Raw genomic sequence first — 13570 nt, 5'->3', positions numbered from 1 at the left:
TCACGCCCAACAGAAACTATTACACCTGACAGCCAATCCCTCCCCTCCCGCCCAACAGACACTAATACACCTGACAGCCAATCTCCTCCCCACACGCCCAACAGACACTAATACACCTGACAGCCAATCCCTTCCCTCCCGCCCAACAGACACCAATACATCTGACAGCCAATCTCCTCCCCCCACGCCCAACAGACACTAATACACCTGACAGCCAATCCCTTCCCTCCCGCCCAACAGACACCAATACATCTGACAGCCAATCCCTCCCCTCCCGCCCAACAGACACCAATACATCTGACAGCCAATATCCTCCCCTCACGCCCAAGAGACAAGACATTCCAGTTAATAGCAGCCCTAAACACTGCGTTCTGACCCATTCGGCTGACCTTCACTTTCACGACCGTGTTAATACCGTCATTAAAACTGGCGGCACACTCCTTGGGCCGATTTGCCCTGTAGCCAAGGCGCTACGTAGGCGCGTGCTAATTAATCAGCGCAAGAGCGCACTTTGGCTATTGCGGCGCAACATACGATGTGAGCCCAACTGTCGTGGACACGAACGGGCTACAGACGTTACAGAGCCGTGTACTGTCGTGGACACGAACGGGCTACAGACGTTACAGAGCCGTGTACTGTCGTGGACACAAACGGGCTTCAGACGTTACAGAGCCGTGTACTGTCGTGGACACGAACGGGCTTCAGACGTTACAGAGCCGTGTACTGTCGTGGACACGAACGGGCTACAGACGTTACAGAGCCGTGTACTGTCGTGGACACGAACGGGCCTCAGACGTTACAGAGCCGTGTATTGTGGTGGACACGAACGGGCCTCAGACGTTACAGAGCCGTGTATTGTGGTGGACACGAACGGGCTACAGACGTTACAGAGCCGTGTACTGTGGTGGACACGAACGGGCCTCAGACGTTACAGAGCCGTGTACTGTCGTGGACACGAACGGGCTACAGACGTTACAGAGCCGTGTACTGTCGTGGACACGAACGGGCTACAGACGTTACAGAGCCGTGTACTGTGGTGGACACGAACGGGCCTCAGACGTTACAGAGCCGTGTACTGTCGTGGACACGAACGGGCTTCAGACGTTACAGAGCCATGTACTGTCGTGGACACGAACGGGCTACAGACGTTACAGAGCCGTGTACTGTCGTGGACACGAACGGGCTACAGACGTTACAGAGCCGTGTACTGTCGTGGACACGAACGGGCTACAGACGTTACAGAGCCGTGTACCCAGACTGGAGATACGCACACTGCCCCGGACGCCGACAGGCGATGTACTCAATGACTTGGCCGCGAATGCCTAAAACACAACGGCCTGTTCGAAAGCTTCTCCTTTTCCGCGGAACGTGTTACAGCATCTCAAGCCTGCCCGGCTACAGCACTGACGTGTTGGCTGAAGCACGCATGACGCGAAAGGACTCAGGCTTCGTAAGACATGTACACTCCATGCATCCCGTCGCCATGCACACTCCCTGCATCCCGTCGCCATGCATCTGTCTAGAAATCATACATGCTGAATACGATCAGACTGCGAAAGTTATGAAACCTGCCTACCTGAATCCTGCGGCCGGCAATGCGATCCCCATTCCTCGCTTCCGGTGCGGTTTGCAACGGCCGAATCATCGAACCCACCCAGCAGCCACTGCCAGCTCGAAGTTATGATGCGTGCTTCACACTCGACGACGCCTGGCAATGTTCGCATACACGTCCAGCGAATACTCATGCAGCATCCTGAAAGCTTGAGACCCCTTGTCCATGCAGGTATTTCTGGAGACATACGGAGCAACGAAACACCGGCATCGCTAGGAGTAATTTATTCCTTTTTTCCCCTAGATGGAAGCCTTCTGTGGTGACACGAATAAATTTCCATTTTTCCGACTCCCGGACTGACTGATTGAAATCAAACATTTTTTTCGGCACCAATGTTGGAAACATCGGCAGCCTTGATGCGGCTCAGGCCGTCCAGCGACTCACGCCGTCCACCCCTGTTTCTTGAGCAATTAGCATCTTCTAGCGGCCCAGCGGCGGCGCACTGCGCTCTGCGTGCAGTCGGCGGGTTTTCGCGTCCTCCCTTTCAGGCGTTCGCCTACCTCCCCTCGCAGCACACTTTGCCTTAGTGAAGCGCTCTGATCAAAGTGTTGACTTTTCGCGAATCGTCCGTTTCACTGCCTTTGTCATGACCAGTCTTGTGTTGAAATAAATGGCATGCGGGAATGAACGGTGCACGCGCGTCTCTGCCAACTCGAGAGCCTCCCGCGACTCGCGCGCTGTCTCAGCACTGTATGACTTACCGCGCACGTGGCTCTCTTCACCCTTATGTTTTCAGCAGAAATGAATGATACAACGTGAAAAAAAGATGCAAGGGGGTTTAACGTAGTCCAACCAGCCGCCCCAAGTTTCCAGCTCATAAAAACATGTCATCAGCGTTCCTTTGTCCTTGTGCACCTGCATGGTGGGTAAACACCGTTTGTGGCTCTTGCTCGGACAGCTACATGGTAGCAAATTGGCTTTGTGGGCATAACAAAAAACAAAACAAAAAGAACATCGGTGTGAGGAGCCAGGAGCCATCCTTCATGTGTATGTCTGGCTTGACCCCATCGTTGATGACTGCTGTTGCCCTTTCACAAGTCCGGAAGCCAAGAGCGGCGCCTGGGGCATGTGCTCCTCTCAAGCGCAGAGAAGGCCGCTCCCCGCGGAGCGCGGAGAGACGGGAAAGGCTAGTCACGAAACGACGCGTACTTCCTTTAAGTGCAAGGTAGGACGTGAGCATCACTGGATGTAAAACAGTAGAATTATGACGGTAGAAAATGCAGATGTGTGAAGAAACCGAACGACGCCAAATGACTACCAGCCGGATTTATTACGTTCAGGACTATGGTCTCGACCAATGGCATCCTTTCCGGAGCTGTATGCTAGGCCCTAAGATCAGGAATTGTTGTCTACAGATAATGAGAGATGTAGCAGCCGGATCCGTGAAAATCGTCGGTTCTGGAATGCAAAGTAAAATGTTTGTGATCGACTCACCGCTTTTCCATCATTTCATCAAGTCGATTGCGGGTTTAGACGAGACATGTTGCCAGTTATCAGTCACCAGTTCCATGGAGATTTGGATGAAGGCAACTAATCGCGATATGCCCGATGAGGGATGCTGAGCGGCCTCAAGAATGTATGTATATGAATGTATGAAGTATGGTTGTAAGCAACGAACAGCAGTAAGGAGGGATAATATGGAACAAACAATACAGCAATGGGGAGGACGAACAATATCAACGTTTCTGCTTCTCACGATCAGACATTTCATGTCGACGAGCCCGATGCTGAAAAAGATGCGATGCGAGCAATTAATTGCGTATTCTAAGATGCGCCGTGCCAAGAAATGCGATAGAAAGAATGGCGTACCAAAAAATCCTTGCGCAAAGAAAAATTACCGAGAATATTGGAATATCTGGGAACATGGGAGGCACCGAGAAAATAAGAAGAAATGGGATATGAAGACATGCTAATAAGGATTAGAAAAAATGCAACACAAGGATAACTGCTTACGCTAACTTTGGGGTTTGTAGAGTGAGGAGAATAAATTTTGAAGACACCACTAGTTGGATGAGAGGACTTGAATGCGCCAATTATGGGCACAAAGTCTAAGATGTTTTAACTGCGATAAAAAGATACCCGAATAATTTTGCCCAATTTTGGAAGAATACGATGCCAATGTCTTAAGTGAGTATTTTTGCTCAAGTCATGCAGGTGCCTACCAAATTATTTTCTAATTCAGCAGTGATTAATATAATTCAGTCCACAACCCACCTGCGCACCTTGCCGTTTCCAGTCCGTTGGTAACCTTGACCATGACTATGAGCAATTTTCTTTCGTCTTTTGCTCATGATTATCAGCGTGACTGTCTATTGTGTTCAGTGGCGGGCCTGCTGGTCATTTGTCTTGCTCTTGTTGGGAGTCGACACGGTCGTGCGGGCACCACCTTATCGCCCGCCGTAAAGTGGTTCATAGGATTTGGCTCAATCACGCAACGCTCGAGGCGGAGCAAGTCGAATGTTGTGTAGGCTCCTGCTACTGCAGAGATTGTGTGAGATGATGTACAGCTTTGCATGTGTTGCCATGTGCTGGGAATCCTATGCCGGCGCCCCTGGTCTGTAACATGAGGCCTATGAATGACAAGGAAGACATGCATCTGTGACAGTTTAGGGGTCTACGTGATGGCGAAAGCCGGATGAGACATGACGAACGATTAAAGCCTCTTACAGGGCGAAGCAGCAGTAAGTTGTCCTGTTACAACATGACGAAACATTACAGACCATTACAGGGCGAAGTAGCATTTAAGTTGTCCTGCTACGTAAAACGAACTGGACCAATGGAGCACTTTGGATCAGTGGCTACCGTTCGTAAGATCATGCTCGGCCCTTCTCTTCATACCGTTTTTAAGCCAAAAGCTTGCAAGGGGAGAGTCGAGGTCATTTCTTTAAAAACAATATTAGGCACTTTGCGGCGGCCAATTTTAAGGCCTGGCTTTGGTTTTTTCAATTTTTTCAGCGAGCCTAGCTGTTGACTGAGTTTTTTATGCATCTTGTGCAGTTTGAGAATTACCTATCTAAACAGATCAGAAGTAAAATACAGCCACACGTACAACTGATACTGCACATTTAGTTAAACATGACGTACAAATGCTCAGAAGCGTTCAAGTAAAGCATTCCTGCCGTCACCGCAGCATCCCCTTCAGCTTTGGCAAGGCTATCCACTCGCATTGGCAAGGCTATCCATACTGACACTCAGCTCTAGTCTTAGGCTAGCGCTCAGTCCTAACAGAACATTAACACCTGTCCCAAATCTTGATAGCCCCCCCCCCCTCCCCCAGCACTAAGCCTAGCTCTCCTGGTTAAGCCGCGAAAACATCCACGCTTCGAACGCTGCCGAACACCGCTACATATCCATCACATCGCAATTGTTTTGATTTCGCCCAAGCCCACTGTAACTGACTCAGGCTTCTGCATCCTGAATATCAGGATTGTGAGTAGGTTTTCAGACGGGATCGCGCTATATAGTACGTGGATGTGACATTTACCACCATCAGTGTGCCGGCATTAGTGTTTGTGATCTGCACTGTAGTTCACTAAGCTCGGCTGTCTGCCGCGCTACCACCGCATCCCACGACACCCTAATCATAAGCGTCTGTCTCGAAATGGCCCTGGCAGTTGGTGAGACGTAAAGCCCCAATCATTGTTGTTGAACTGTACTGCAGGTGCTGATATTCGGTGGTGGCGATGCCGTAAAATACAAATGAAATATTTAATATCGTCTGACATCAAGGTGTAGAGTACACCGCTAAGGTCCAGCGTTAAAGAAGTCAACAACATTCAGACGTGGATCAGTGCCTATCAAGAATCGAGACAAATTGACTTGAAGCGTCGTTTCGATTGCAATTCAGATTGCATTCGTCGTGCAGTGATAGCTGCCAACTTCAGCGGCCGTAACCCGTCACTAGGAGTGTTAGGACCATCGTTAGGGATTGTAAAGCTAACTAGGCATGTCGTTTAAAGTCATCTAATGAAATAATGCCGCATTCACGTCAAAGGCGCAGCGCTCCCTGAAATATTTAACGTTCGTGGCGCCGTAGCTGCTAACCTATTCGGAATATGAATCAGGGAGTTACACGGGTGAAAACCGCGACTGGCATTAACCATGGAGACTGCAATGGGATTTAATAAAGCGTGCGATGCCACTAGTTTTTGTTTCGTGGCAGTCATCGTCTGCCCTCCAGCCACATTGTGCCTGTGGAGATTGCAACACTGGCCGTCGCGTATTTGCGCCTCAATTGCGAAACATATTCTATGCATGGTGTGTGTGTGTGTGTGGGAGGGGGGGTGTGTGTGGGTGTGTGTGGGTATGTGTGGGTGTGGGTGTGGGTGGGTGTGGGTGTGGGTGTGGGTGTGGGTGTGGGTGTGGGTGTGGGTGTGGGTGTGGGTGTGGGTGTGGGTGTGGGTGTGGGTGTGGGTGTGGGTGTGGGTGTGGGTGTGTGGGTGTGGGTGTGGGTGTGGGTGTGTATGTGGGTGTGGGTGTGCGTTTGTGTGGGCGGGTGTTTGTATGTGGGCGTGGGTGGGTGTGCTTGTGTGTGTGGGTGTGTTTGCGTGTGTGTGCGTGTGTTTATATCGAAGTCTTTATCATTTTTTACGGAGCCGTACTTAACTAATATCCGTAATTCCTAGCTTTGCCTTATGCATGGCCCGTGACAAAATATAAAACAACCCTCTGGGCTACATAAGCCCCGCTTGTGTGAGGTCCCTTGTAAAACACATACGAGCGGTGCGTCTGACCCAGAGTCCGAAGGCCTTTTTAACCAGTTCAGCGGTGCCTCGTTGGCATCGACTCCATCTGAGGATAGAGGGTCAGGCCATGCTGTGCACCGTGCTCTGCGTGCATCTCACTAGTGCAGTGATCCGATGTTCCGCAATCATTAGATGTATGCACGTGCCGGAGCGCCATTGGCAGTGACTGCACGTGCGAGGGGCTCACCCAGGGAGGAGGCCCTACGTGCAGGCAGGCACTACCGGTGCGCCTGACGGGCATTTACGAGAACAACATCCTCGCTCCATGCATTGCTTAACCCACTTGTTGGCGGCGACTGCGATGCCTGGAGCTGGCTCGGCGCCGGCTTTTTAGCCCCTGTTTTTAAGCTGGGGCAACCTTCATGACGATCGGTGCATCTGCCTTCAGCCAACTGTACCTTAATATCAGTGTATTTCATCGTACAACAGGTGTATGCACCTGCTCCCGTCACGCATCTCAAAATGGATGAGGTTTGGCGGAGCTCATCGGACGAGTTTAGGCCGCTTTAAGTAAAGGCAAACTTCATTGGCCAACTCCCACTGATCGCACTGACTCGCTCAATATCTGTTGGCGAACAAAATGAGCACTGCGAATGTCACGTGACACTACTGACGGAAGATTGGTGCACATTGCAAACAGCCAAAGGAGCTCTAACCATTGACATAAATGTGCGCTGACTTCCCTCAAACTCTCTCCCTCTCTCCTTCTACACACAGCTAGCACAGCACAGTTATATGACGCTTAAGCGGCGTGGTCCACATTTGTATGGGGTTTTGAACTGAAATAGCCATCTTGAAGATAATTCGGCGCAGGTTGCATCCCCACCTTCTTAAGACCTAAAATCCTCTACTTTTTGAGCTAAACGCCCGCAAAAAAGTGTAAACTATTTTTTTGCAGACTATTTCAAGGCTACCAAGGCATGCATAGCGCCACAGCGACTTCTTTAAAATCCTGGCACCCCATTAGCCCTGCGGCGTTCAAGGCCAAGAAAAATATAATCGTCGAGCCGTTCAGATCTGGCGTCTGTGAGTTCAATGAGTTCAATTTTCGGATATAACCACCGTCAACTGGCTTTCGCAAGTCGTACAAAGTACGATAACGTCATCAAGCAATGATGCATTGTTTGATGACGTCAAATGACAATGACGATGCACAGTAGAATGACGCATTGAGAGGCATGTTTACTACACGGAGAAACTGTGCTGTCGAGAACAAAGCAGTTGAAGATGTTGAAGCAAGCATCAAATATGATGAAACAAGCTTGTTTATAACTGTTGGTGTTCTTCTGAGTAGAACAAGCTATTGCCAACGACAGCATTTTTCTGTTAAGTAAATATGCTGCTCAATACTTCACTGTCTAATTATGTCATCGCACTGTGCACAACATTGAGAGCCAGCTGTCGTCCGTTATATCTGGAAATCGTGCCCACGAACACCAGATATGACCAGCTCGACGGTAATTTTTTGCTTGGCCTTGATCACCCCACGGCTAATGAATTATCAGGACTTCAATGACATTATTATGGCGTTATGTATGCATGAGTGACCTTGAAAGAGTCCTTAAGCAGTTTGGACACCTTCGCGGATGTGTAGTTCGGAAACTAGAGGGGTTTAGGTCCTATGAACAGCAGTGCTGTTAACTGCACTGCATGATCTTCAAGACGGCTCTTTCAGCTCCAAACCCCACACAAATATAGAGCACTCCCTTTAACATGCGCCCGGGTGGCCGGCTAGGTACCCTTCGCTCGGGTGGAGGGTCAATTTGACCCACTGAGATCTCGGGAACTAAGAAAGCTAGACACCAAATTTACAGGGTGTGTTGACCTGCACGTGAACTCACCTCATTAATCATGTTTATGACTTCTTATTGTTGAAAGCCTGCGTTTTTTAATTGAAATTTCCTGTTAACTCTTTGAAAAGATCCTCCTTGGTGGACCCCCATCTATGCAGCCATTATGCGTATTAGCATGATTGGCTGGCGAAACGAAAAAACGTGATCCGCTTCGGGATAAGTGGTTTTGTGATAATATTTTTCCCTGTTCAACAGCTGGCTGTAAAGCATGATGGGTCGACACCTGAAGGCGTTGAAAGTTTTAATGATTGCCCTCTTGGCCAGCATATAAGCCGCCTATCGTGACACGTTTCCGCACCACGTTGGCGTCGCGCGGCGGACGCGCACCTGGGTGCCCATCGAACTTCAGCTGTTTTGACGCTCCTCGACGATATATTTGAGTAGAACATTAAATCGACAAGAGCTTATGAATGTATACCGTTTCATCAATTTTGGATAGCAATGACGTATATCGTCATAAAAATCATGGATTGCCAAAGAATTGGTAATTTTCCTGCAGCATAGCCATCCGCATGAAGATACAAAAGATCTGATTCTTCTTCTTCTTCTGATCTGAAGATCTGAAGAAGATCTGACATAAATCGTACGATAAAAAATGGCCACGACTTGGAAACTAAAAATGTTAGTGTAATGGGCGTTGTACTAATAAATGCGAATCGATCGGAGTTTTGTCAAGGGTTGAGCGTTCTGTTATAAACAAGCACAACACAAGCATGGACAAAATGTTGCAATCCTCGAAATCTGACTTCTGATTTTTGAATCAGTTGCACTGCTGACTAGCTGCTCTCATTGGTATCATACCTCGAATTTTTGACGAACAAGGATTGCAATGCGCCTTTTGCCAGGACCATTCCCTTTCTCCCACAACCACTGCGAGGTTTTTCGTCGCCAGTTTGGGCAGGGTCTCCCACTCGTCTGTGCAGTCACTGCGAGGTTTTTCGTCGCCAGTTTGGGCAGGGTCTCCCACTCGTCTGTGCAGTCACTGCGAGGTTTTTCGTCGCCAGTTTGGGCAGGGTCTCCCACTCGTCTGTGTAGTCTTAGATTGTGTCAAACGCTGGATGGGATGGCATCGGTAAAAAGGAGGGAAGCTGGCGGGCCGGCGTTCTGAGGAGTTCGGGCAAATTGGGGAGGCATATCAGCGAAGCCCAACTGAATGCGCCGGGATAATTGATAGTACTATATCTACTCATAGTATATTCATAGTACAAAATACCCAAGCCAAGAACGTGGCATGCATTGCCCATGCCTGTACGATATCCCGAAAAGAAATGAAGTTGAGGTCATATAAAACTACGATGACAAACGCCCCAAAGCAAGCAGCAAAGTGCTGAGAAAAGTGTTTGCCGATGCGATGATGTTAGAGTTAAACTGAACACTGACCGGCGGTTCCTTAAGCAGGTGACGTTCCTAGGTGAATCCATCTGTCACGTGACCGGCACGGTGAACAGGCATCACGTGACCGGCACGGTAAACAGGCATCATGTGACCGGCACGGTGAACAGGCATCACGTGACCGGCACGGTGAACAGGTATTACGTGACCGGCACGGTGAACAGGCATCACGTGACCGGCACGGTAAACAGGCATCATGTGACCGGCACGGTGAATAGGCATCACGTGACCGGCACGGTGAATAGGCATCACGTGACCGGCACGGTGAACAGGCATAAATGTCGACTCTGGTGCCAGGAGCGTCCCACCGGTAAGCCCTTTAGGACCACGGGGTTTAGGTTTAGGGCTTAGGTTAGGCTTAGCTCCGCACCTCAATGTTTGGTGTTCTCAACACCCGAGTCGAGTGATTCTCCTTCTTCCATGGCAGATTTTTTTCAGAAGAAACTTACCTGAATACGCTGCAATTTTTGTTGCGGAGGTCAGGGTGCCTCGAGAACATTTATTCCATGATGGAGTGCTATCCCGCTTTGAGAAAACAGCAAACAAAACAAAAAAAATTGGTTCGGACGTTTTCCAGGAAGTGGATTGAAAGAGGAGGACCGATAGCGGCGACAACGAGGTCTCCAAAGCAGATCCCGTTGGATTTTTTCCTGCGGGATCAAGTTTCAGGCCTGATATAACAAAGATGGGTGAAATATCTGAAGGACCTCTAGGAACGCATCATTATCGCATGAGGATTTGCGGCAGAAGACGCGTCGGGAAAAACCTGATGACTCAGCGAAATACCTGATGGTGATGGCTCGTCCGACGACTTCGCGTGTGCCGCGCTGTCCTAAGGTGCACATGGAAATACACGAAACGTAATAACCCTTTCGTGTCTTTCTTACATTTTAATTAAAGGTGGATATTTATGCCTGCGTTAATTGGCACTTGTCATTCTGTATGGTATGGTTTCTACCCACCCTGTATATCAGTCATTTTTATGATTAAACACTTCTAAATAAATTTCTAACTGTTTTAAATGTGTTAGTATTTGTAGAAAAGCATGGTTTTAGTGCGTTTGAAGCACCTGATTACAAAAAAAGGGACTGAAGCAAACTGTTTGGAGTAAGGCATCTTACGCAGACCTCGAGTTTTAAATTTTGTTGTACAAAGGCGAAACGATTTCAGGCGACGTGTTATGTGCCGTGTTAGTTTCTGAATTTGGAGCTTATCCCCAAAAAAGTCCAATACAAACACATTTATAAATCAACATCTTTCTCTATTGCTTCGTTGCACCCTCCAACAAACTCGATATGAACAGAAAGCGAGAACACTCCCACCCGCGAGAACGGGTCATTGGCTGCACGAATTGAAGTCAATGGGTTGTCAACGACACCTGTAACAGCATAGGCCATTTGGTGCCAGTTATTCCACGCTCGTGTGACCCGTGACATGGCGCCGACTCACGGGCGTTCCCGCGCTCCCCGCACGTCACGATCTGGGCCGCCGGTGACTGCGGTCGGCGGGCTGGCAGCTGGGGGGGGGGGGGGGGGGGGGGGGGGGGGCGTGAGGCCACTGCCCAGTGACTGTCCCCCGCGTCCGAGGTGGCACCCCACTCCGCGGGCGACGCCGGCGGCTGTCGGGTCGCGTGCAGAACCGGTGACCGTGCTGCGTCCCGCGCGCGCCCCGCGCGCCGCCGGGGCCGGGCTCGCCGCCGTTGCGCAGGTTCGCCTGGGTAACGGAATGCAGTGGAATGTTGCAGGTGTTGCAGCGGAGCCGTCACCAGGGCGGGGCAGCACGAGGTCAGCCTGAGACGAGGGCCACCAAGACAGTCGCGGCGCGGCGGGGCACCTTCGTCCGCACGGCCTGCTGGGGCCGTACGTGGCCACTGCTCGCCACGTAGCTTTTTATGAAGTCATTCAAGCGCGCGCCAAGTGTTGACGCTAGTATGAAGCGGCGAGGGTGTTTCTTGCGTCAAATTCAACTCGGCCGCTTACTGTCGTAGACGAGAGGAGTATTGAGGATTCCAGTTATCCGTACGAACCGTTTTGATATCCCACTTTTGTCATATGAAGCATAATTTTCTTGATCAGAGGAAAGGGGCTAATTTTTTTTCACCGGGCTGAAAAAGTAACTCATTCATCGAGGCTGAAAGAAGCACTTTATATTTACTCTAAACTACGGCGCGTCTTTCCGACCAGTTTCCGAGAAAACAACCAGCAATGGCGTATTCTGCATCTCGTGCATCATCTGACTGTGCTGTCGACCGGATACGATGCACATTAATCCGAGATGCAGACCTTATCGGTGCACTGGTGGCGTGTCGTACCGATCAATCGTCTCGGGGGCGTGCGGATCTGACCTCACGACCCGGACGTCAGCACCTTCCCCCGGGCCGGCCGTGTTATCGGGCCGTTGGGCCGCAATGCGCCACCAGACTCGGGCACGTGCTGCGCTAAGCACTTTATATAGGACCACATAACGGCGTCACGTTGCGTCACGTTTTGGTGGCCAGCGGGTTGCATCAGCCATGGCTAGTGCAAAGAGCGCCAGCGGTATAAAGATTACACTGCAGTATGTACATAGCCGAGTAATGTTCATGGCATAGTTCTCCCAAAAGACTGTCTTGCCTTTATGTACATCTGGTACAAACCTGGCTGTTTTGCTGTTTTTATTCACATTTCTGTGATCTGAACATGTTATGCATTTTAGCGCATTTGTTATCACAGGAGCCATGGTGTGTCACATCGGCAGCGTGCTCCACGACGCTCACTTATCAAAGGCTATGGTGACGCAGAGTGACCAGACCGCGTGTGGACCAACTGATAAACAGGTTTGATAGGCAGGTTTGTTCAGGATTGGTACCGCACATCGACTCAGTGTGCTATTGGCAATAGGGCTAACGGCCATTGGTTTGTGGGGTTTTGTGTCACATGCTTCTGCGGAATATGGAATAGTTTGTGCAGCTTTACCTAGCTCTGAATGCTGGCTGTTCCACTTACAAAAAGCAGTTCGATGGAGAAAACATATGAATAAGGACTAAAAAAGCACTACCACTACATTTCAGTCCAAAAAAGGTCAGCACCTCATCCTGTTACCTCAGAGCATCCCTAAGGATTCGTTTTGAAAAAGTTCTGAATGGTTGTGGACAAAGTGTCGATATGTTTTTGCTCAGTTCTGCTTTAATGGGAAGCTTCCGATCTTGTCAGTTTTTAATCCATGACTTGTTTTTCTATGTCAGGCGGCCCCGTTGTGCTATAAATTACAAATAATGCTTGTTTACACTCCGAGGAGGTTTTTAGCTTACTCTTTTCAGCTTTATCACTTCAAAATTTATAACGATTGTTTGGCTGGTTTTGCAAGGTCAGGCTAACCAAGTTGTGCCTTCCTTGTGCATCAAAACTTGGCCTTTGTGATCATATTTGGACTTATGTGCGTCATGCCGTTTAAATATTATCTACAGACATCTTACAAATTTGGGATGATTTCTAGCACTGTTTTCCCCATTGATGTAGTACTTGATATAGCTGGGCGGGCCAATGTAACAATCGCATCAGTTCATCCGACCTGGCATGACATCAGAGGCCACATGTGCTGATATCCACTAGTGCCTACCGGACAGAGTTTAAAAACTGTTCGGTAGGCACTAATGAACAGAGAGCACTTCAAGACAGAAAGAGAGAGCTTGTTTAGGAGAGCTCGTTGCATAGCTCTATTCAACGCCGTTGCCGGAACGTCGTAGCGTGCTTAGTTCTTCAGATAACAAGAGGGGTCTGTGTAATTTGGCCGTCGTTACCTGATTTGACCTGTCAATGTTCGCATCCGCCAGCACTTAGTTACACACATCAGAAACAGTTCGCCGAGTGCTTTCCATTGCCCTTTTCTCTGTGAGATCTTCGGGAGTATCTGACGATAATCATTTACGTAAAGCTGCCCACGTGCAACGATCAAGCTATCTGTTTGTGACGTTTGTGGTTCGTTGATTC

Source organism: Pollicipes pollicipes, unplaced genomic scaffold (genome assembly GCF_011947565.3).
Source record: "Pollicipes pollicipes isolate AB1234 unplaced genomic scaffold, Ppol_2.1 Scaffold_3587;HRSCAF=4214_pilon_pilon_pilon, whole genome shotgun sequence".
Lineage (NCBI taxonomy): Eukaryota > Metazoa > Arthropoda > Thecostraca > Pollicipedomorpha > Pollicipedidae > Pollicipes > Pollicipes pollicipes.
Note: the sequence above shows the minus strand (reverse complement) of the source record.